Source organism: Zalophus californianus, chromosome 4 (assembly GCF_009762305.2).
Source record: "Zalophus californianus isolate mZalCal1 chromosome 4, mZalCal1.pri.v2, whole genome shotgun sequence".
Classification (NCBI taxonomy): Eukaryota; Metazoa; Chordata; class Mammalia; order Carnivora; family Otariidae; genus Zalophus; species Zalophus californianus.
In genome coordinates this window covers 189969262-189991411 of record NC_045598.1, presented here as the reverse complement: position 1 = coordinate 189991411, position 22150 = coordinate 189969262, and the positions used below count along the sequence as shown (strand labels likewise).

The 22150-nt window shown below is 48.9% G+C and overlaps 1 long non-coding RNA gene across 1 annotated transcript; it reads left to right on the top strand.

Moving 5' to 3' along the window:
• Positions 1–261: 261 nt before the first annotated feature.
• LOC118356906 lies at positions 262–21816 on the top strand. Its single transcript, XR_004820022.1, has 4 exons — positions 262–513; positions 3258–3339; positions 3816–3923; positions 21356–21816. It is a non-coding gene; the product is annotated as an uncharacterized LOC118356906 (long non-coding RNA).
• Positions 21817–22150: the final 334 nt, after the last annotated feature.

The following is a 22150-nucleotide window of genomic DNA, read 5'->3' as shown; positions in this document are numbered from 1 at the left end:
CGCACAAAGGGCCTGAAAGGAGGAAGCGCAGAGCCAGGGGAGAGGCCCTGGTGGGGCCGAGACCCCAGGGCAGAGGGATGCCCCCCCCCCCAGGCCCGCCCTGGGCCACGCCCAGAACCTTCTGGAACCCCCCTCGCCGTCCCTCCCCTCCCCCTTCCCAGAGACACCCAACCTTCTCTCAGTGAACTGCCGTGCTGCTGGGCCTGTGAGGTAAGTCGCCAGAACCTACTGGAACCTTCCGCGCCTCCCGGCTCTGTGAGGGCGGGGCCTTCGATGCCTGCCGAACCTTCTAGAATCCCTAGAACCTCAGAGCGCAGGCGCGCCGGCACGCGCACGCGCGCGCAGAGACCCTCGGGAGTTGGCCACGCCCACGCAGACATCCTTGGGGACGTGCCCCTGCTGTGAGAAGCGCGACTGTGGTGCGGAGGGTCCTCCTGCTCCCCTGCTGCGGCTGTGCCTCCGAACCCCGCTGTGCCCACGGTCTCCGGCCGCGCCAGCCCAGGGTTCCAGAAGGTTCTCTGTGGTCATCATGGGTCGTTGCGGACCGTGGGCTCAGGGAGCCGGCCGGGCGGAGTGGGAAGGGGCTGTCATGGGGGAGCGGCAGCGGAGGCCTGGGGCGGGAGGCAGGCCGGCCCCACCGCCAGGAGGGGCTGCCACCGGCTGGGGCGGGGGGGGGGGGGCTCCTCACAGGGCGGGGACAGCAGGGGTGCAGGCGGCCCCCGCCGACAGGGAAGGCGTTCTCCCCCTGCGGCAAGGGGGCTGCGCAGACAGGCGGCCCCCCTCTCCCAGGGGCTCCCCTCAGACAGCGGCCACTGCCCTCAGCCAGCTGCTCCTCCCTCCGGCTGGTGGCCGTCCTCCCTCAGGCAGGTGCTCCTCCCTCCGGCTGGTGGCCGTCCTCCCTCAGGCAGATGCTCCTCCCTCCGGCTGGTGGCCGTCCTCCCTCAGGCAGCTGCTCCTCCCTCCGGCTGGTGGCCGTCCTCCCTCAGGCAGCTGCTCCCCCCTCCGGCTGGTGGCCGTCCTCCCTCAGGCAGGTGCTCCCCCCTCCGGCTGGTGGCCGTCCTCCCTCAGGCAGGTGCTCCCCCCTCCGGCTGGTGGCCGTCCTCCCTCAGGCAGCTGCTCCTCCCTCCGGCTGGTGGCCGTCCTCCCTCAGGCAGCTGCTCCTCCCTCCGGCTGGTGGCCGTCCTCCCTCAGGCAGCTGCTCCCCCCTCCGGCTGGTGGCCGTCCTCCCTCAGCCAGCTGCTCCTCCCTCCGGCTGGTGGCCGTCCTCCCTCAGCCAGCTGCTCCTCCCTCCGGCTGGTGGCCGTCCTCCCTCAGCCAGCTGCTCCTCCCTCCGGCTGGTGGCCGTCCTCCCTCAGCCAGCTGCTCCTCCCTCCGGCTGGTGGCCGTCCTCCCTCAGCCAGCTGCTCCTCCCTCCGGCTGGTGGCCGTCCTCCCTCAGGCAGCTGCTCCTCCCTCCGGCTGGTGGCCGTCCTCCCTCAGGCAGCTGCTCCCCCCTCCGGCTGGTGGCCGTCCTCCCTCAGCCAGCTGCTCCCCCCTCCGGCTGGTGGCCGTCCTCCCTCAGGCAGCTGCTCCCCCCTCCGGCTGGTGGCCGTCCTCCCTCAGCCAGCTGCTCCTCCCTCCGGCTGGTGGCCGTCCTCCCTCAGGCAGCTGCTCCCCCCTCCGGCTGGTGGCCGTCCTCCCTCAGGCAGCTGCTCCTCCCTCCGGCTGGTGGCCGTCCTCCCTCAGGCAGCTGCTCCTCCCTCCGGCTGGTGGCCGTCCTCCCTCAGGCAGCTGCTCCCCCCGCAAAGGCCAAGTCCATCCCAGCCAAGTGCTCATCTCGCCCCCAGTGAGGCGGCCGTCACCCCCTCAGAAGGTGCTTCCCCCCGACAGGCGGCAACCCCCCTTAGCCAGGCGCTTCCCTCTCTCAGCCGGGTGCTCAGCCCCCGTGACCGGCGGCCCCTTTCTCAGGCAGATGCTTCTTCCTGGACAGGTGACCCCTAATCAGGCAGGCGCTCCCCTACCCAGACAGGCAGATGCTCCCCGACAGGTGGCCTCCCCCCACCCCGTTCAGCCAGGGATTCCCCCTCAAAAGGGCAGCCACCACCTCTCAGGAAGGTGGTCCCCCACACACAGGTGGACGCCCCTCAGCCAGGGACACCCCCTCCGACAGGTGGTCGACCCCCCTCAGGGACCTGGTTCCCCCACCGGCTCCTCAGACAAGTGGCCCCCATCCCCCCACCCCCTTCCCCACTCTCCATTACCTCAGGCAGGTGCTTCCCCTCAGGCACCCCCCTCACCCCCTCAGGCTGTCACCCCTCCCTTCAGACAGGAGTCCCCCACTCTCAGGCAGGTGGCCTCCCTCACCCTCAGGGAGGGCCCAGTCAGGCAGGTGCCAGGCTCCTCCTCAGTCAAGCTCCCCCTCCGGGCAGGCGACACCCCCACCCCCCTGCAGAGATGCATCCCCCTGAGCACTGATGACTGATCCTGACCCTGAAAAGGCAGATGGGGCATCCAGGGAGACGAGCTGCTGGGGCAGGGGAGGCGGTTTCCGAAGGACCCTGGGCACACAGCGTTGGGGGTGCAGGTGGGGCCCCATGGGAACATAGTACAGAGGCAGGCACTGCCCGGTGCCTTGGGGGCCGTCCTGGAGCAGAGCGCCAGGGTCTGGGCTCAGCTGTGGGGTCCCCAGCCCCTCCGTGGCCTGCACTTCGGGGCCACCTGATTCCACAGAGGCGGGGCGGCTAGCAGAACGTTCCTGGCGCGCACGGTGGCCCGCGTGCAAGGGAGGCTTCTGGCATCTTCCCTTCCCCCCACGTTTGTCCAGATGCTGGTGGGAGCAGGGAACACCCGGTGGACAATGTTCTGGCACTTTCCCCAAGTTGCTCTTGTCATCAACGCGTACATAAGGAGAAGCACCTGGGGGCGCATGGACCTCGGGTGGAGGCGGCCCCAGGGCCTGGCTGTCTTGGCGGAACTCTGCCTGTTGGAGCGCAGGCAGGATGACTTCCTGCAAGATGAAGGCAGGAGTGACGAAGGCTTTCTACTGGGAAAGGCCTATCCCCCAGTCCCTGTGTGGAGCAGCTTGGGGCCCTGCAGGGCGGGGATGCAGGTGCAGGCGGGGAGAGGAGCTGAGAGGTGCGTGCGGGACCTGGTGCATGCTGACCCTCCTTGAGGAGCCCTGTTCGCTGCTCATGTGGGTCTGGCAGACACACATCCTGTGAGGGGCGCTCTGTAGATATGGAGCCTGCTGACATGCACCCTGTGTCTCCTCACCTATAGGTTCAAGTTCAAGAAATGATGCTTCTCTGTGCCTTGCTCCTAGCCGTTGGCTGGCTGCAGGTCACTGATGGAGAGGCACCTTGTAAGTATTAGCCCCCTGGCTGTCTGGGAAGCAATAAGAATTTATGTGTTATCTAGGGTCAGAGAAAGAATTTGAGTGGAATTTCTGTCATCTTAGCCAGCGGAGCCGTCCGTCTTCAGTGCAATTGGTGGGCATGGGGTGGATTTGGAAGTGTCCCTGAGCTAGGAGAGGGTCAGGAGGGGTTTTCTAGATGAGGCCCTTCCTCTTCTGGAGTGGGCAGGAGTGGCTGAGTCCAGCGACATCTGGGAGGGCACTGGCCTTTTAGGACGGTCAGGCTTCCTTGGACAGATGAAGCTTATCTGCAGAGCGCAGGGTTCCCTCACTTGGTCTCTGGGAACAGGAGCAACTCCTGGCTTCTGCCTATAGCAGTGTGTCCTTTAAGGCAGGGGGAAGGGGTCACCCGCCAGGGGAGGGTGTAACCAGCTGGTAAGAGGGTGGAAAATGCTGGAGCCTGATGCTGGTTATTCTTTGCTTAGGGGCCTATCATATGAAATGCTACAACTGTTGGATGATCAACAACTTCTTTTGTGCAGAAACTAGAGCATGTCCCATAAATCTCAGGCGCTGCATGACAATCTCTGCTCGTAAGTACCTGTCTTTCCTACGCCTTGTGATTTAGTGAGTTTCAGGGAGCAGGTCCAGTCTGTTCTTTCTCTGCACCCAGCCCCATGGCCCTTGGCCTGCTCTGCCCCCATCCTGGGAGCACATCCCAGGCACTAGGCTCAGCCCCAGGAAAGGGTAGTGTGCACCATCTTGGAGAGCCCCATAATCTGCAAGGTCGGGCCGCAGTGTGCACATCTCCTGAGATGTGTCCAGGGGCCAGGGGGATGATTGCACCTCTAGGGCTCCACCCCCCTGTCAGGCCTTGGTCACAGGGGTTGACACCCCTGGGTAACCTGGGTGATTCCTCGTGGCCCGTTTGATTCTGGCCGTCTTAGCAGAGGGCTTCCAGCTAAGCAGACCCAGGAAGTGGACGTACCAGGGACTTGTCAGGACAGCGCCTACCTCACACAGAAGCCAAGGCCAAGTGTGGGCTTAGGCAGAAAGGTCAGGCAGAGCGTCCTTTCAGGATGCTCTTGCCTCTCACTCAGAGGCTCTCGTGCCCTGAGAAATGTGTCCCACTCCCCTGAAGAACGTGAACAGCCAGAGGCCAGTGACCACTCGCTTACCCTGGGAGCTGCAGCCACAGTAGGGACTGGGAAGGGAGGCAGAGGCCTTGTCTTGGGCCCTGCTCAGGGCCTGTCCTCCAGCCCCTGTTCTTCCCCAGCGTCCCTATGAATCTTCATGTGCCATTCTGTGTTCGAAGCACCCTGCAAAACAGTCCTCTTACTGCCACCTCTTGGTTGTACCAAGTGCCGATGCCCGCACTGGGGACTCGGGCAGGAACTAGGATCTGTCCTTTGTTCCTGCAGGGGGCACCTACGGTGTGCAGGTCTCAGCCTCTCAGTAATGTGGCGATGTGGCTGGAATGGCCCTCATGGTTCTTAATAGGATTGCAAGAGGCCCTCAGCAGTAACCATCAGGGGACTTTGAAATGACAGGGGTTGTCACTTACAAGTCTGGAGTTTACGAGGCGCTCCTGGAGGCACACAGCGATGTCCTGGGTAGTAGAGAGAGAGGGCATGGGCTGGGACTTCTGCTTTTATTGGGGTCAAGGGTGGGGACCCAGGGTTTCTTGGGCCCATCTTTTATGGGTGAATTTAAAACATGACAGTGGGGGGGGGGCGCCAGAGTGGCTCAGTTGTTAAGCATCTGCCTTCGGCTCAGGTCATGGTCCCAGGGCCCTGGGATCGAGCCCTGATCGGGCTCCCTGCTCAGATGGAAAGCTGCTTTTCCCTCTCCCACTCCCCCTGCTTGTGTTCCCTCTCTCGCTGTGTCTCTCTCTCTCTCTCAGATAAATAAAATCTTAAATAAATAAATAAAACATGAGTAGGAATTGAAAGCGCAGGAAGAGAAAACACAGGACACCCAAGTGATCACCTATGGAAACCAACCAAGATCCCTAAAGCAAAGGAGCTGGGGGGGGGAGGTGTGGGCTTCTTGCTCTTTATCTCGTCCAGTGGCTGGTGACTCGTTTATTCCAGACAGCCATCTTTGAAGTGGATGGCTTAGCAGTCATGGCTTGTGTGGCACTTGCATTACAAAAGGAGTAAAGACCCACCATCAGGGCTACACTCCCTCTGGGAGACCTGGATGAGTTGTGCATCCACACGTTGGGATGACTGCTCCTGAAGTGGGCTGTGGACTCTGCTTCCAAGCACCTCACCCTCTATGGCTCTGGGGTAGACTTGGCCCAGAGAGAACTTGCCTGAGGTCTGCAGGGCTGAGGTGAATCAGAGACTTGCTCTGGAAGGTCGCTGTGGTTTTCCACAGTGTGGACAGCAGGGAACTCCGGCGTCTTCTCACTTTATCCTGCTGCACGTCCATCCCTTCATCCTCGTTGCCAGGCCTTTTGACCAAGAGCGCTTCCTTTTTTTAAAAAATTTTTTATAATTATGTTAATCACCTTACATTACATCATTAGTTTTTGATGTAGTGGTCCATGATTCATTGTTTGTGTATAACACCCAGTGCTCCATGCAGAACGTGCCCTCTTTAATACCCATCACCAGGGTAACCCATCCTCCCACCCCCTCCCTTCTAGAACCCTCAGTTTTTCAGAGTCCATCGTCTCTCATGGTTCGTCTCCCCCACCTCCGGTTTCCCCCGCTTCACTCTTCCCCTCCTGTTGTCTTCTTCTTCTTCTTTTTTTTTAAGCATCTATTGTATTACTTCCGAGGTACAGCTCTGTGATTCAACAGTCTTGCACAATTCACAGTGCTCACCATGCCGCATATCCTCCCCAATGTCTATCACCCAGCCACCCCATCCCTCCCACCCCCCCATCACTCCAGCAACCCTCACTTTGTTTCCTGAGATTAAGAATTCCTCATATCAGGGCACCTGGGTGGCTCAGTTGGTTAAGCGACTGCCTTCGGCTCAGGTCATGATCCTGGAGTCCCGGGATCGAGTCTCGCATCAGGCTCCCTGCTCAGCGAGGAACCTGCTTCTCCCTCTGGTCCTTGCCCTTCTCATGTCTCTCTCTCTCTCTCTCTCATTCTCACTCTCTCAAAATAACTAAATAAATCTTAAAAAAAAGAATTCCTCATATCAGTGAGGTCATATGACACATGTCTTTCTCTGATTGACTTATTTCGCTCAGCATAACACCATCTAGTTCCATCCACATGGTTGCAAATGGCAAGATCTCCTTCCTTTTGATGGCTGCATAGTAGTCCATTGTATATATATATAACCTCTTCTTTATCCGTTCATCTGTCAATGGGCATCTTGGCTCTTTCCACAGTTTGGCTATTGTGGACATTGCTGCTATAAACATGGGGTGCACGTACCCCTTCGGATCCCTACATTTGTATCTTTGGGGTAAATACCAAGTAGTGAAATTGCTGGGTTGTAGGGTAGCTCTATTTTCAACTTTTTGAGGAACCTCCATACTGTTTTCCAGAGTGGCTGCACCACCTTGCATTCCCACCAACAGTGTAGGAGGGTTCCCCTTTCTCCACATCCCCGCCAACATCTGTCGTTTCCTGACTTGTTAATTTTAGCCATTCTGACTGGTGTGAGTTGCTATCTCATTGAGGTTTTGGTTTGGATTTCCTTGATGCTGAGCGATGTTGAGCACTTTTTCATGCGTCTGTTGGCCATCTGGATGTCTCTTTTGGAAAAATGTCTGTTCATGTCTTCTCCCAGTTTCTTGATTGGATCATTTGTTCTTTGGGTGTCGAGTTTAAGAAGTTCTTTATAGATTTTGGATACTAGCCCTTTATCTGATATGTCATTTGCAAATATCTTCTCCCATTCTGTCGGTTGTCTTTTGGTTTTGTTGACTATTTCTTTTGCTGTGCAAAAGCTTTTTATCTCAATGAAGTCCCAATAGTTCATTTTTACCCTTGCCTCCTTTGCCTTTGGTGATGTTTCTAGGAAGAAGTTGCTGCAGCTGAGGTCGAAGGGGTTGCTGCCTATGTTCTCTCAGGATTTTGATGGACTCCTGTCTCACGTTTAGTCTCTCCTCCATTTTGAGTCTATTTCTGTGTGTGGTGTAAGGAAATGGTCCAGTTTCATTCTTCTGCATGTGGCTGTCCAGTTTTCCCAACACCATTTGTTGAAGAGACTGTCTTTTTTCCTTTGGACATTCTTTCCTGCTTTGTCAAAGATTAGTTGACCATAGAGTTGAGGGCCCATTTCTGGGCTCTCTATTCTGTTCCATTGATCTACGTGTCTGTTTTGTGCCAGTACCATACTGTCTTGATGATGCCAGCTTTGTAATAGAGCTTGACATCTGGAATTGTGATGCCGCCAGCTTTGCTTTTCTTTTTCAACATTCCTTTGGGTATTCGGGATCTTTTCTGGTTCCATACAAATTTTAGGATTATTTGTTCCATTTCTTTGAAAAATGTTCATGGTATTTCATGGGGATTGCATTGAACGGGTGGATTGCTTTAGGTAGCATTGACATCTTCACAATGTTTGTTCTTCCAATCCATGAGCATGGAACGTTTTTCCATTTCTTTGTGTCTTCCTCAATTTCTTTCATGAGTATTTTATAGTTTTCTGAGTACAGATCCTTTGCCTCTTTGGTTAGATTTATTCCTAGGCATCCTATGGTTTTGGGTGCAATTGTAAATGGGATCGACTCCTTAATTTCTCTTTCTTCTGTCTTGTTGTTGATGTATAGGAATGCCACTGATTTCTATGCATTGAATTTATATCCTGCCACTTGACTGAATTTGTGTATGAGTTCTAGCAGTTTCGGGGTGGAGTCTTTTGGGTTTTCCACAGAAAGTGTCATATCATCTGTAAAGAGTGAGTGTTTGACTTCTTTTTTGCTGATTTGGATGCCTTTGATTTCTTTTTGTTGTCTGATTGCTGTGGCTAGGACTTCTAATACTATGTTGAATAGCAGTGGTGATAGTGGACATCCCTGCCTCATTCCTGACCTTAGAGGGAAAGCTCTCAGTTTTTCCCCATTGAGAATGATTTTCGCTGTGGGTTTTTCATAGATGGCTTTTATGATCTTGAGGTTTGTACCGTCTATCCCTATACTCTGAAGAGTTTTGATCAAGAAAGGATGCTGTACTTTGTCAAATGCTTTTTCTGCATCTATTGAGAGGATCATATGATTCTCGTTCTTTCTTTTGTTAATGTATTGTATCACGTTGATTGATATGCGGATGTTGAACCAAACTTGCAGCCCAGGGATAAATCCCACTTGGTCGTGGTGAATAATCCTTTTAATGTACTGTTGGATCCTATTGGCTAGAATTTTGGTGAGAATTTTGCATCCATGTTCATCAAGGATATTGGTCTATAATTCTCCTTTTTGATGGGGTCTATGTCTGCTTTTGCGATCAAGGTAAGGCTGGCCTCATAAAATGAGTTTGGAAGTTTTCCTTCCATTTCTATTTTTTGGAACAGTTTCAGAAGAATAGGTATTAATTCTTCTTTAAATGTTTGGTAGAATTCCCCTGGGAAGCCATCTGGCCCTGGGCTTTTGTTTGTTGGGGGATTTTTGATGACTGCTTCAATTTCTGTAGTGGTTATAGGTCTGTTCAGGTTTTCTATTTCTTCCTGGTTCAGTTTTGGTAGTTGATACATCTCTAGGAATGCATCCATTTCTTCCAGGTTATCTAATTTGCTGGCATATAGTTGCTCATAATATGTTCTTATAATTGTTTGTATTTCTCTGGTGTTGGTTATGATCTCTCCTCTTTCATTCATGATTTTGTTGATTTAGGTCATTTCTCTTTTCGTTTTGATAACTCTGGCCAGGGGTTTATCAATCTTACTAATTCTTTCAAAGAACCAGCTCCTAGTTTCGTTGATCTGTTCTACTGTTCTTCTGGTTTCTACTTCACTGATCTCTGCTCTGATCTTTTTTATTTTTCTTCTCCTACTGGGTTTAGGCTTTATTTGCTGTTCTTTCTCCAGCTCCTTTAGGTGGAGGGTTAGGTTGTGTATTTGAGACTTTTCTTGTTCCTTGAGAAAGGCTTGTGTTGCTATATGCTTTCCTCTTAGGACTGCCTTTGCTGTATCCCAAAGATTTTGAACAGTTGTGTTTTCATTTTCATTTGTTTCCATGATTTTTAAAAATTCTTCTTTAATTTCCTGGTTGACCCATTCATTCCTTAGTAGGATGCTCTTTAGCCTCCATGTATTTGAGTTCTTTCCGACTTTCCTCTTGTGACTGAGTTCTAGCTTCAAAGCATTGTGGTCTGAAAATATGCAGGGAATGATCCCAATCTTTTGGTGCCAGTTGAGACCTGATTTGTGACCTAGGATGTGATCTATTCTGGAGAATGTTCCATGGGCACTAGAGAAGAATGTGTATTCTGTTCCTTTGGGATGGAATGTTCTGAATGTTCTGAATATGTCTGTGAAGTCCATTTGGTCCAGTGTGTCATTTAAAGTCTTTATTTCCTTGTTGATCTTTGCTTAGCTGATCTATCCATTTCAGTGAGGCGGGTGTTAAAGTCCCCCACTATTATTGTATTGTTGTCGATGTGTTTCTTTGCTTTTGTTGTTAACTGGCTTCTATAATTGGCTGCTCCCATGTTAGGAGCATAGAAATTTACAATTGTTAGATCTTGTTGGATAGACCCTTTAGGATATAGTGTCCTTCTTCATCTCTTAGTACAGTCTTTGTTTTAAAATATAATTTGTCTGATATAAGGATTGCCATCCCAGCTTTCTTTTGGTGTCCATTGGCATGGTAAATGGTTTTCCACCCGCTCACTTTCAATGTGGGGGTGTCTTTGGGTCTAAAAGGAGTCTCTTGCAGACAGCATATCGATGGGTCTTGTTTTTTATTCCAGTCTGATAGCCTGTGTCTTTTGACTGGGGCATTGAGCCCGTTTACATTCATGGCAAAAACTGAAAGATATGAGTTTAGTGCCATTGTATTGCCTGTAAGGTGACTGTTACTGTATATTGTCTGTGTTCCTTTCTGGTCTGTGTTGCTTTTAGGCTCTGTCTTTGCTTAGAGGACCCCTTTCAATATTTCTTGTAGGGCTGGTTTCATGTTTGCAAATTCCTTGGTTTTTGTTTGTCTTGGAAGCTTTTTATCTCTCCTTCTATTTTCAATGACAGCCTAGGTGGATATAGTATTCTTGGCTGCATATTTTTCTGATTTAGTGCTCTGAATATGTCATACCAGTCCTTTCTGGCCTGCCAGGTCTGTGGATAGGTCTGTTGCCAATCTAATGTTTCTACCACTGTAGGTTATATATCTCTTCTCCCGAGCTGCTTTCAGGATTTTCTCTTTGTCTCTGAGACTTGTAAGTTTTACTATTAGATGTCGGGGTGTTGTCCTATTTTTATTGATTTTGAGAGGGGTTCTCTGTGCCTCCTGGATTTTGATGCCTGTTTCCTTCCCCACATTAGGGAAGTTCTCTGCTATAATTTGGTCCAATATACCCTCTGCCCCTCTCTCTCTTTCTTCTTCTTCTGGGATCCTAATTATTCTAATGATGTTTCATCTTATGGTATCGTTTATCTCTCGAATTCTGCCCTCGTGATCCAGTAGTTGTTTCTCTCTCTTTTTCTCAGCTTCTTTATTTTCCATCATTTGGTCTTTTATATCACTGATTCTCTCTTCTGCCTCATTTATCCTAGCAGTTAGCGCCCCCATTTTTGATTGCACCTCATTAATAGCCTTTTTGATTTCAACTTGGTTAGATTTTAGTTCTTTTACCTCTCCAGAAAGCGTTTCTCTAATCACTTCCACGCTTTTTTCAAGCCCAACTAGTATCTTTAAAATCATCACTCTGAACTCTTAGTTGCGACATCGTACTAAGGTCTGTATTGAGTAGATCCCTGGCAGTCAGTACTGCCTCTTGTTCTTTTTGTTGGTGATTTTTCCATCTTGTCATTTTGTCCAGAGGAGAATAGATGAATGAGAGAACAAAATGCTAACAGGGTAACCACGTCCCCAGAAAATATACTCTAAACAAATCAGAAAAGACTTGAAGCTGGGTGAAAAGAAAGGGAAAGGAAAAAAAGAAAAAAAAAAGAAAAAGATAAAAACAAAAACAGAACAAAACAAAACAGAATATGATCAAATATGATCAGGCTGGTGCATAGATCACTGCCACACACTAGATTTTGGGTGTATTTTGGTCTGTTAGAAGAAAGTGCCTCCCAAAATTTTAAAGAAAGAAAAACTTATATATGTATAAAAATAAGGGTTAATACGATGAAGGGAAGGAATGTGACTGTAAAGATGAAAATTATAAGAAACTTTATAGAAGGAATTGATGAGATAAGAAGTTGTGTGAAAAAAGAAGAGGATTTTTAAAAAAAGGGGAAAAAAGGGAGAGAATGTGATCAGGCAGGAGAGTAGAACAAAGTCATACACTATTTAGGGTATATTTTGATCTGTTAGAACAAACGTATCTCAAAATTTTAAAGAGAGAACAACTTATATATATGCCAAAAATAAGGGTAACTACTATAAAGGGATAGAATATGACTCTAAAAATGAAAAATAAAAATGTTTTTTTAAAAAAGGGATTGATAAGATGTTGGTTGAAAAGGGGAAAAAGAAAAATTCACAAAAAAGTTAAAAAAATTAACTTTGAAAAACTAAAGAATCATGGTAAAAAAGCCATGAATTCTATGTGCAGTATTCCCCTAGCGCTGGAGTTCTCCCGTTCTCCTTGATCGGTAAACTTGGTCTTGGCTCGCTGGCTGTTCGTGTTGATCTTCTGGGGGAGGGGCCTGTTGCCGTGGTTCCCAAATGTCTTCACCGGAGTTGGAATTGCCCCGCCCTTGTCTGTCCAGGCTAAGTAATCTGCTCGGGTTTGCTCTCGGGAGCTTTTGTTCCCTGCAAGCTCTCGGTACAGCTTTGGAGGATGAGAGTGAAAATGGTGGCCTCCCAATCTCCGTCGGGAGGAGCGGAGGAGGAGCGGAGAACTCGGGGCCCCGCTCCTCAGTGCGCCCCCAGAGAAAAGCAGTCAGTCACTCCCATCTCCCCGGTCTCCAGCTGCACTCCGTGCTCTCCGGCCTGTGACCGAGCATTTCTGTCTCTGGCACCCGACCCCGTGTGGAGTCTCCAAACCCAGCAGATCTCTGCTGTGCGCTCCCGCGCCGCTCCTCCCGCGGGAGGAAGGGGAGTCTCCCCGGATCTGCCGTTTGTTGTGTCCCTGCTGGAGGAGCAGTGGCCCGACTGGGCCGCGGATCACAGTTTATGGCAAACCTGAGCTGAGAGCCCGCGCCTCGGCTCCGTCTCTGCAGCCGGCTTCCCCGCTCCGATACCTGGGAGCTCTGCCGCACTCAGGCACCCCCGGTCTTTCTGTGACCCCGAGGATCCTGAGACCACACTGTCCCGCGAAGTATCCACCCCCCGCTTAGCCACTGGAGTGACGTCCCTCAGCAGAGCCGAGTTCTAAAAGGTCCGATTTTGTGCTCCGCGGCTCTATCACTTGCCAGAAGCAGCCGACGGAGGCCCGCTCCCCCGCCGTCTATCCTCCCGAATATCGCCTCGGATTCACTTCTCCGCACATCCTACCTTCCAGAAAGTGGTCGCCTTTCTATTCAGACGGTTGTTGCTATTTTTTTCATCGATCTCCTGTTGAGTTTGTAGGTGTTCAGAATGGTTTGATCCCTATCCAGCTAAATCCCTGGGACCAGAGGAAATCCAGGTCTCCCACTCCTCCGCCATCTTGCTCCGCCCCCTCTCCCAAGAGTACTTCCTAAGAGCACAGTCGTTGCTTGGCTGCTGGGCTGCAGAGGCGACAGGTGTGTGGGCGAGCACTTTAGACATCACTAAGAGTTCTCTCTGCATGGCCTGGAACGGGAGGGCAGAGAAGCATGGCGTCGATATTTTCCTGCCAAGTGGGCTCTTTCCCCCAGCCTCAGCTCCAAGTAGTAGACCTGGTTCTGGACTATCCTTCTGATCACCAGCCTGCCCTTGATACACGTCCATCTCTCAGCTCCTCCCCCCAGTCATGGAAGCTAGAACACCTGGATTTAATAACTGACCCCCATAGGGCTCCAGGGGCTCAGTTTTCCCGAGCGGCCCTGGTGGATACCGAAACAATGAGTTGACAAGAGCCTTCAGAGGGCTGGAATGCTTGCATATTTTCCCCTGCAGGATATTTGCTGACTTCTGGGGTTGTGCAAGTAAACGGAACACCTCTTCGGAAAAATTCTGAACCTCAGAGACTGAGTTTCGACCCACACTCAAACTCAGTGATGTCTCAGCAATGGACAGACACAGTCCCCAGAACACAACAGAGACCCCAGAAAGGTTTGCACTCACATATGCCCGAGTGATTTGGGGCAACGGTGCAAACATAGTTGGTGGGGGAAAGATAGCCTCTTCCACTTGATCGGGCAAAAGTGAATCTTGACCTAAACCTCAAATCGTATTCAAAAATTACCTCCAGAGGATCATGGGCTATATGTAAAAGGTAAAATCTACCAACTTTTAGGAAAAGAGAGCACAGAGGAGAAAGTCGTTGGCATCTGTGGCTAGGCAACGAGGGCCTAGCCTTGGCGACAAAGCACGACCAATAAGAAGGGAATTGGTGACATGGGACGTCCACCAGTGATCACTGTTTCCGTGTGGAAGGCCCTGTTCAGAAGAGGGAAAGGCAGGCTCCACACCGGGAGGAAAAGCGCGCAAACCACATATCCAACAGAAGACTGATGTCTCGAGCATACGCACAGTCCAACAGCAGAAATGCAGCCGGTCTCGTTTGAACGAGGCCAACGACACGAAGAGAGATTTCACCGATGTGGATTCACATGTAGCAGGTAAACCCGTGAACAGATTTTCAACATCTTTGGCCACTAGGATAATGAAGATTGACAAACAGTGTTAGATATCATGAATCAAGAGTGGCCAAAGTAAAAAAGAGGGACCATCCCAAATGCTGGCCAGGACGGTAAAGAAACCAGATTTTTTTTAAAAAAAAATCTTATCTATTTGACAGGCGTCCAGGCATCCCTACATTCTCATTTTTTTAAAAAGATTTTATTGATTTATTTGACAGAGAGAGAGACAGCAAGGGAGGGAACACAAGCAGGGGGAGTGGGAGAGGGAGAAGCAGGCCTCCCGCTGAGCAGGGAGCCCGATGTGGGACTCGATCCCAGGACCTGAGCCGAAGGCAGACGCTTAACGACTGAGCCACCCAGGTGCCCTACATTCTCATTTTAAAGCATGCCTCTATGAAGCAGAATATATTAATTTCTGTGTACTCTGAAAGTCTTGGGTTTCTAAGTGTAGCCATTTAAATGTTAATGCAAGTAATGGTATGTTAGATTTTAAATTCCTTTTCTGTTAAACGTTTTCCTTTTGACAATTGTATATTGAAAGCAGTCGCAGGAAATACAGAAAGATCCTGTACAGCTTTACTCAGTCACTTCCAGTGATAACATCTTGCAAGACCATAGTTCACTGCCACAGCCAGGGCACTGGCTTTCAAAATAGTAAGGAGAAAGAACAGTCGTATCACCATAATCATCCTTCATATGGACGCACAGACATCTTTCCCACCTAAATGCCCTGCCATGGACCCACCTCCCCATGTGCACAAAACTAATCTGGGGTCCACTTCTCTAAGTTGGTCATTTCAAGAATGGCCTCTAACAGGGACCATGGACCATGGAGTTTGCCTTTCTCGTGTAGCGTAATTACCCGGATATTCATTCAGGTGGATGTATCAATATCTGCTCTTTTTTACTGCCGAGGAATACCCACGGGGAGGATGTACCATGGTTTCTTTACCCTTTACGCACTGAAGAACACCCAGGATGAGTCTGGGGGTGTCGTGTTACAAATTAATCTGCCATCAACAACTATGCATTGTTTTATCTAATTACTCTGGGGGAAACCCTCAGAAGTGCAATTTTGGGGATGTATGGTAGCTGTGCGGTTCGTTTTTAAGAAACTGGACAGTGGTCCCCATCTTGGCTGCCCCATTTTTCATTGTCACTGGCAATGTATGAAAATCTGTTTTCTTGGAGCACCTGGGTGGCTCAGTTGTTGAACGTCTGCCTTCGGCTCAGGTCATGGTCCCACGGTCCTGGGATCGAGCCCTGATCGGGCTCCCGGCTCCGCCGGAAGCCTGCTTCTCTCTCTCCCTCTCCCCCTCCCCCTGCTTGTGTTCCTTCTCTGGCTGTCTCTCTCTGTCAAATAAATCAATAAAATCTTATTTAAAAAATGAGACTGTAGGGACGCCTGGGTGGCTCAGTCAGTTAAGCGGCTGCCTTAGGCTCAGGTCATGATCTCAGGGTCCTGGGATCGAGTCCATGTCGGACTCCCTGCTCAGGGGGGAGTCTGCTTCTCCCTCTGCCTGCCACTCCTCCTGCTTGTGCACAGTCTCTCTGACAAATAAATTTTTAAAAACTTTAAAAAAATAAAAAAATAAGAAAATGAGAATGTAGGGGCTCCTGGGTGGCCCAGTTGGTTAAGCGTCTGCCTTTGGCTCAGGTCATGATCTCAGGGTCCTGGGATCAAGCCCTGCGTCAGGCTCCCTGCTCGGCAGGTAGCCTGCCTCTCCCTCTCCTCCCCACCTGTGCTCTCTGTCACTCTCTCTCAAATAAATAATTAAAATCTTTAATAAAAAATAATAAATAAAATAAAAGGAATGTAAAAAGGTTGCAAATAAAATATAGAACGTGGTATACAACTTAAATATTGGCCAAAGAAAGTTCTTCCGCCCACACTGAGGCAAAGGAACATTAACACAAGAACGTCACTTGTGTGAAGAGCACCACTGTATGGAGAGGAAGGGGTAAGAAAACCTGGAAGAAACCACCGTGGAAATGCACACACGCCCAATCACAGGATGAAGATCCACACAGAAAAATCCTCCACAGAATTTAGGAACTGTAGGTAGATCCACAGTGACAGCGTGATTGTCGTTAACACGTCTCTCCCCATAGCTTCTAGGTGCTAGAGCAAGGAGGCAAAACTTACCGCAGCGGTACACCCCCGGTGGATGAAGTCTTTCTGTAAAGGATCAGGGAGGAAACGTGTTCAGCTCTGTAAGCCTTCTAGTCCCAGTTGCAAGTACCCAGCACTGCCCGTGAGGAGGTGGAAGCCGCCACAGGGGATGGGGACACATAGTGATCGTCCCTATGTCCCAACAAATCTTGACTGCTAGACGCAGCTGGTGGACTGGGGTCGTCCCGCGGGCTCTTGTTTGTCGGCCTCTGCTGCAGAAGGTCTGAACGATGCCGTTTACAGACCAGGAGTAATCATTATATATATAGCAGCAGAGCCACGCATGAGCAAGTACCCACGCTTTACAAGGTCGCTTATGACGTTTGCAATAAGGACTGAAATTATTTAGAGTTCCTTCTCTGTTACGGTGGAATTAAACTAGAATTCATGACTCAGAAGAGAACTGGGAAATCCTCCACTTCTTAGGAATTACTACCAGTCACCAAAAGAGAAGCCACAACCGAAATGAGAAAATATTGAGGTCTCAACGATTAGAAAGATATGACATGGGAAAACGAGTGGAGAGCAGCTAAAGCGGTGCCGAGAGCCAAATAAGGAACACTCCCGGCATGTATTAGAGGACATAAAGGGGGAAAAGGCCCTAGGCTTCCACTCAGGAAGGTAGGAGGAGAATAGGAAATCCACCCAAAGCAATAGGAAGGAAATGTAAAGAGGATAGCAGAAATCCTTGAAATAGGAAGACAAAAACAACACAAACCAGATAAAATCCCCACAAAGCCAATAGCTGGTTCTTTGGACGGATTCATAGTATTGGTAAAACTGTAGGAGAAATCAAAGAGAGAAACATAAAATTCATAATTTCATTATCGGAAATGAAAAGGGAGGCATCCCTGAGACCGTACAGACCTTGTATAGATAATAAGAGCCACTATGAATAGCCTTCTTGTGATCAATCTGAGCTGCGCGATGAAATGAACAGTACCTTGAAAAACGCATTTTAACTACATCTGACCCACAATGACATCGTAAAGCCGAAGTGTCCCGACTCATTTCTGGAAAACCTACCCAAGTAGAGAGTGCTTTTCTGGCAAATTCCCCACTAGCTTTAAGGGAGAAATCGGCCCAATCTTACACAAACGCTTCCAGAGAAAAACAAGGAGGATTGCTCCCCAACACATTCCCCCTGCCTGATGACAGCCTCACCCCAACCCAAAAGCCCAGCAAAGACATCGGAAGAATGGAAATCACAGATGATCCTCTCTTATGACTAGAGATTTAAAAATACTACCCAAATCGGAATAGAATCCTACTGTCGATAAGTTATGCCCCACCCAATGTGATGCAGTATCCTGCATGGGGTCGTGGAACAGGAAAAGAATGTTAAGGAAAAATGAACGAAATCTGAATAAAGTGTGGAGTTGAGTTAATAAGACTTTATCGGCGGTCATTCATTGTGTTTGACAGATGTGCCATAGGACAGTAAGTAATGAGAGACTAGAGGGGATTGGGTGTGAGGTGTGTAGAACACACACACACACAATCAGGCAATGGTCTGGATACAAGGTCAGTACTCCAAAATCAGTTAAAAAAAATCAATTGTATTTTTATGCAACAACAAATTCAAAATGAAATTTTCAAGAAACCCGTAGCATTTTAAAAAGCACCGCAATACCCAGAAAGAAATGCAAGCAGATCTCTCCAAGATTTCCACATCGAAACAGCAAAAATGCAATTGAAATGGAAGATTAAATAAACGGATACACCAGGCTTATGGATGGTGAAACCTGGTAGGGGTAAGGTGGCTGTTCTCCCCAAATTAATCGAAAACTTCCATGATATTCCAGTCAGAGTCTCAGCAGGTCAATGTGTGTGAGTGTGTGTGTGTCTGCATGTGCGCCCGCACATTTGCGAGTGGGTGTGCACGTTGATTCCAAATATCCGAAAGTTTATGGAAATATGAAGGGCTAGGAATGTCCAAGGCAATCGTGTGGAAGAGGAGAAAAGCTGGAGGACTTGCACTCTTAACTCTCAAGATTATATCATTTCGTCAGTCATTTTGACAGTCTGATGTTGGTGTCATGGTTGAAAACTAGACCTATCGAGGAGAAAAGAGATCTCACAGGTGTCTAGTTACGTGCTTTCTGACAAGGTTGGCCCTGCAGGGATTGGGGAAAGATGCTTGTCTGTACTCACCACTGGTGGGTAGATGAGATCTTATTTGCTGTATTTACTTTACACAAAAGAAGCAGCTTCAGGTGCTTTGTGGATCTCCATATAAATACTAAAAGAGCCAGGGGCTACTAGGTATTTATCCAAAGAACACAAATATAGTGATTTGAAGGGGCACATGCACCCCAATGTTTATAGCAGCAGTGTCCACAATACCCAAAATATGGAAAGCGCCCAGATGTGGATCGACAAGATGAACGGATAAAGAAGATGTGGTCTCTATGTACAATGGAATATTACTCAGCCACCGAAAGAATGAAATCTTGCCAATTGCAACGACGTGGATGTAATTAGAGGGTATTAACCAAGTGAAATAAGTCAGAGAAAGACAATACCATATGATCTCACTCATACGTGGAATTTAAGAAACAAAACAGGTGAATGTAGGGGAAGAGAAGGGAACATAAAATAAGATGAAAGCAGAGAGGGAAGCAAACCATAAAGACTCTAACTGTAGGAAAGAAACTGAAGGTTGCTTAATGGGAAGTGGGTGGGGAATGGGGTAACTGGGAGACGGGCATTAAGGAGGGCACTTGCTATGATGAGCACTGGGTGCTGTATGCTACTGATGAATAATTAAATTCCACCTCTACAACTAATAATACACTACGTTACCTATATTGAATTTAAGTAAAATTTTTAAAAACGTTAGTTGAAAGATGCCTTCTAGTGGTGCCTGGTTGGCTCCAATCAGTTAAACTTCTGCATTCGGCTCAGGTCATGATCCCAGCGTTCTGGGATTGAACCCCTCATCGGGCTCCCTGCTCGGCAGGGGAGTCTGCTTCTCCCTCTGCCTCTCCCCCAGCTTGTGTGTGCAATCACTCTCTCTCTCTCAAATAAAAAAATAAAATCTTTTTCAAAAGATGCTTTCTAAAACAAATTTAAAAAAAGAAAAGGGTAGTTTTGTTTTTTAAAGAGAAATGGGGAAGAATATCTTTGTATTGTAGGATAATTACGAATTTAAGAAAACCGTACAGTATAGTGCCGGTTACGTGTGGGAAAAGTGGCAAATGGAATTACATAAAAATTCACAACTCCTAGCCACGAGAAGATATGGAAAGACTGTGAAAACGATGCCACAGATGAAGAGAAAGCCCGTCAAAACACTGTCTGCGCAGGAGCTTGTGTTCAGTATATAGAATGAACTTCATCCTATGAATGAACAATTGAACAAGCAGATCATTGGGTAGAAGTTCGAGCAAAAAGGCTTGAAGGCTGTTTACGAGAAAATGATATCCAAATGGGTAATAAATCTACAAAAAGATGCTCAACATCATTGTTTTTGTTGGAAACGCAATTCAAAACCATGATACGGTAACCCCCCAAAATGATTAAACATTCACAAATGACCACTCGTGTGGTGGCAGGATTTCAAAGTGTACATGATCCTTTGGAGTGTAAATAGGTACAACCGTTCTGGAAAACTCTTCAGCAGCATCTGCTAAAGCCATATACATGCATCGTAAAGACTCAGCGTTACCACCTATAAAGAACTCACACATGCTCACCTCAAGATGAGGACAAGAATATTCCTTGCAGCACTCTTTGGGGATAGACAAAAGCCAGAAACAATCCTAATGTCCATCAACCATCAACCGTGGAATATTCATCAGTGGAAAAGTATACAACTATGAGAGTAAACAATGTAAAACGAGGGCCATAGCAGGGGTGGAGAGAGAAAAACACAAAGTAGAGAAAACACAAAGTAGAGAAATAAGCCAGACACCAAAAGAAACAATGCAGGATTTCATAATCACAAAGTTCAACAACAGACAAAATTAACATACAGGCTTTCAAATCAAGACACTTCTTATCTTTGGCCTTGGCTGCTTATAGTGCCTGATGGAGGGACAGAAGCAGGAAACAAGGGTTTTCATCCAGTTCTGTTTCTGGACCTTGATGTTGGTGATATGGTTAGGAGCAGCACTTCATGAAAAGCCACTCGGCAGTCGACTTATGAATATGCACTCTGCAGTACAGTACTGAACTTTCTAAAGTCCGTTACACGGCAAATAAAGAAAAGCAAGTGACTGGAGCCAGTTGTTCATTCCTTCTCTTTAACCCCAGAGCCATGAGTGGATACATCAACTGTGGCAAGTTCCAGGGAGAAAGTACGGTGTAAACACTGGGGTCACCAGGGGAACAGAACTCATGAATGAGAGCCGAGGAATTGAACTGAAGGACTCTCGAAGGAGGCCTGAGATGGAGCCTTGCTCCAGTGGCATTTGTTGGCCGAGGCTATTGGGTGTGCCCACCAGGGAAGGTCATCACAGTAGTTGTGGGACCTCCGGGGGACAGAGCGCCCAGTCTGTGCTGGGGAGCAGGTTGGCATTAAGCGTGCATCGACGTTTATATGTTGGGCCGGGAGCTGGGAACATCTGACCAAGGGGCCACTCTAACTGCAGAAACTCAGGTGAGGGCCACACTTCCAGGGGCACTCCACTTCAGGGGCTGTGTGATCCTGTGGGACACAAGCAATTGTATTTATAGAGCCCTGGAATTCTTGGGACAAATAACGAACAGGGCATTTCATGTGTACAGCTATGTGCCAAGGTGCCATCCTACTATTTAGGGAGAGCCCGAGGCAGAGGCGAGGTGGCAGTGTAGACAGAAAAACATCTCCGGAAGTTGTTGAAGGAGGAACCAGACCCTCTAGTGGCCTTACTTGGACATTCTTTATCAGTGAAGAATTCTAGGCAACGTAGCATTTGCGGATGTAGAATGTGGGCATGGAGCTAGTTAGTACTGGGTGAAGTGTGCTTTGATATTTGCAAGCAGAAAACGTGACGTCAATGAATATCATCTCTACTTTTCTAGGTTTGAATGACCGGGAAATACTTGTTTACAAGAACTGTACAAACAACTGCACCTTTGTATATCCATCCGAAGTACCTCCTGAAGCCCCAAGATCCAAATATTTCAAAACCAATAGTTTCTATTTTGTTCGTTGTTGTAACACTATTAATTGCAATGAAGGAGGACCTCTTATCCTGGATAAGGATATTCTACCCGATTATACCATTGAGGAGGCATTAGAGGGAACTGTGCGCCTGGGAGAATCAACATTTTTCCTGAGCGTTGCCTCCATCCTAGTCAGCAATACACTGACATGAGAAGCCCTCTTGGAGGGCCTGATCTCTCCCCCCATTCCTCAGAGCAAGTTCACTCTCCTTTCCTCCCTTGTGACCCGGGGACCCTGACCCACATGCCTCCCAGTTGGCCGGTTACCCCTTTTCAGCTTATTTCAAGAGAGAAATAAAGAACATCATTGTTTGGGTACTGCTTACCCGGAGATTTCTTTGTGGTTTTAGCGTTTGATCTGTTCGTTCCTCTTTAGACATCATCTCACAAGTAGACCAAAACCTCTTGCCACTTTAGCATACAGAGATCGAGTCTTCGAAAGAAAAGCAGAACAGTTACAGGGGACAGTGCATGTGTCGGCTGAAAGAGCAATCCCAGCTGTGCCCAGACCACAGGCAGCTGAGGCCACCTGAGGCTCCATGCTTCCGGTTTCAGGTCGGGACGATGGTCGCAGGAGGGTGCTTGGCGACAAGGTAGCACATAGACAATGAGCGCCTGACATTGGACACTGTGCCCGGTGCCTTTGTGTGG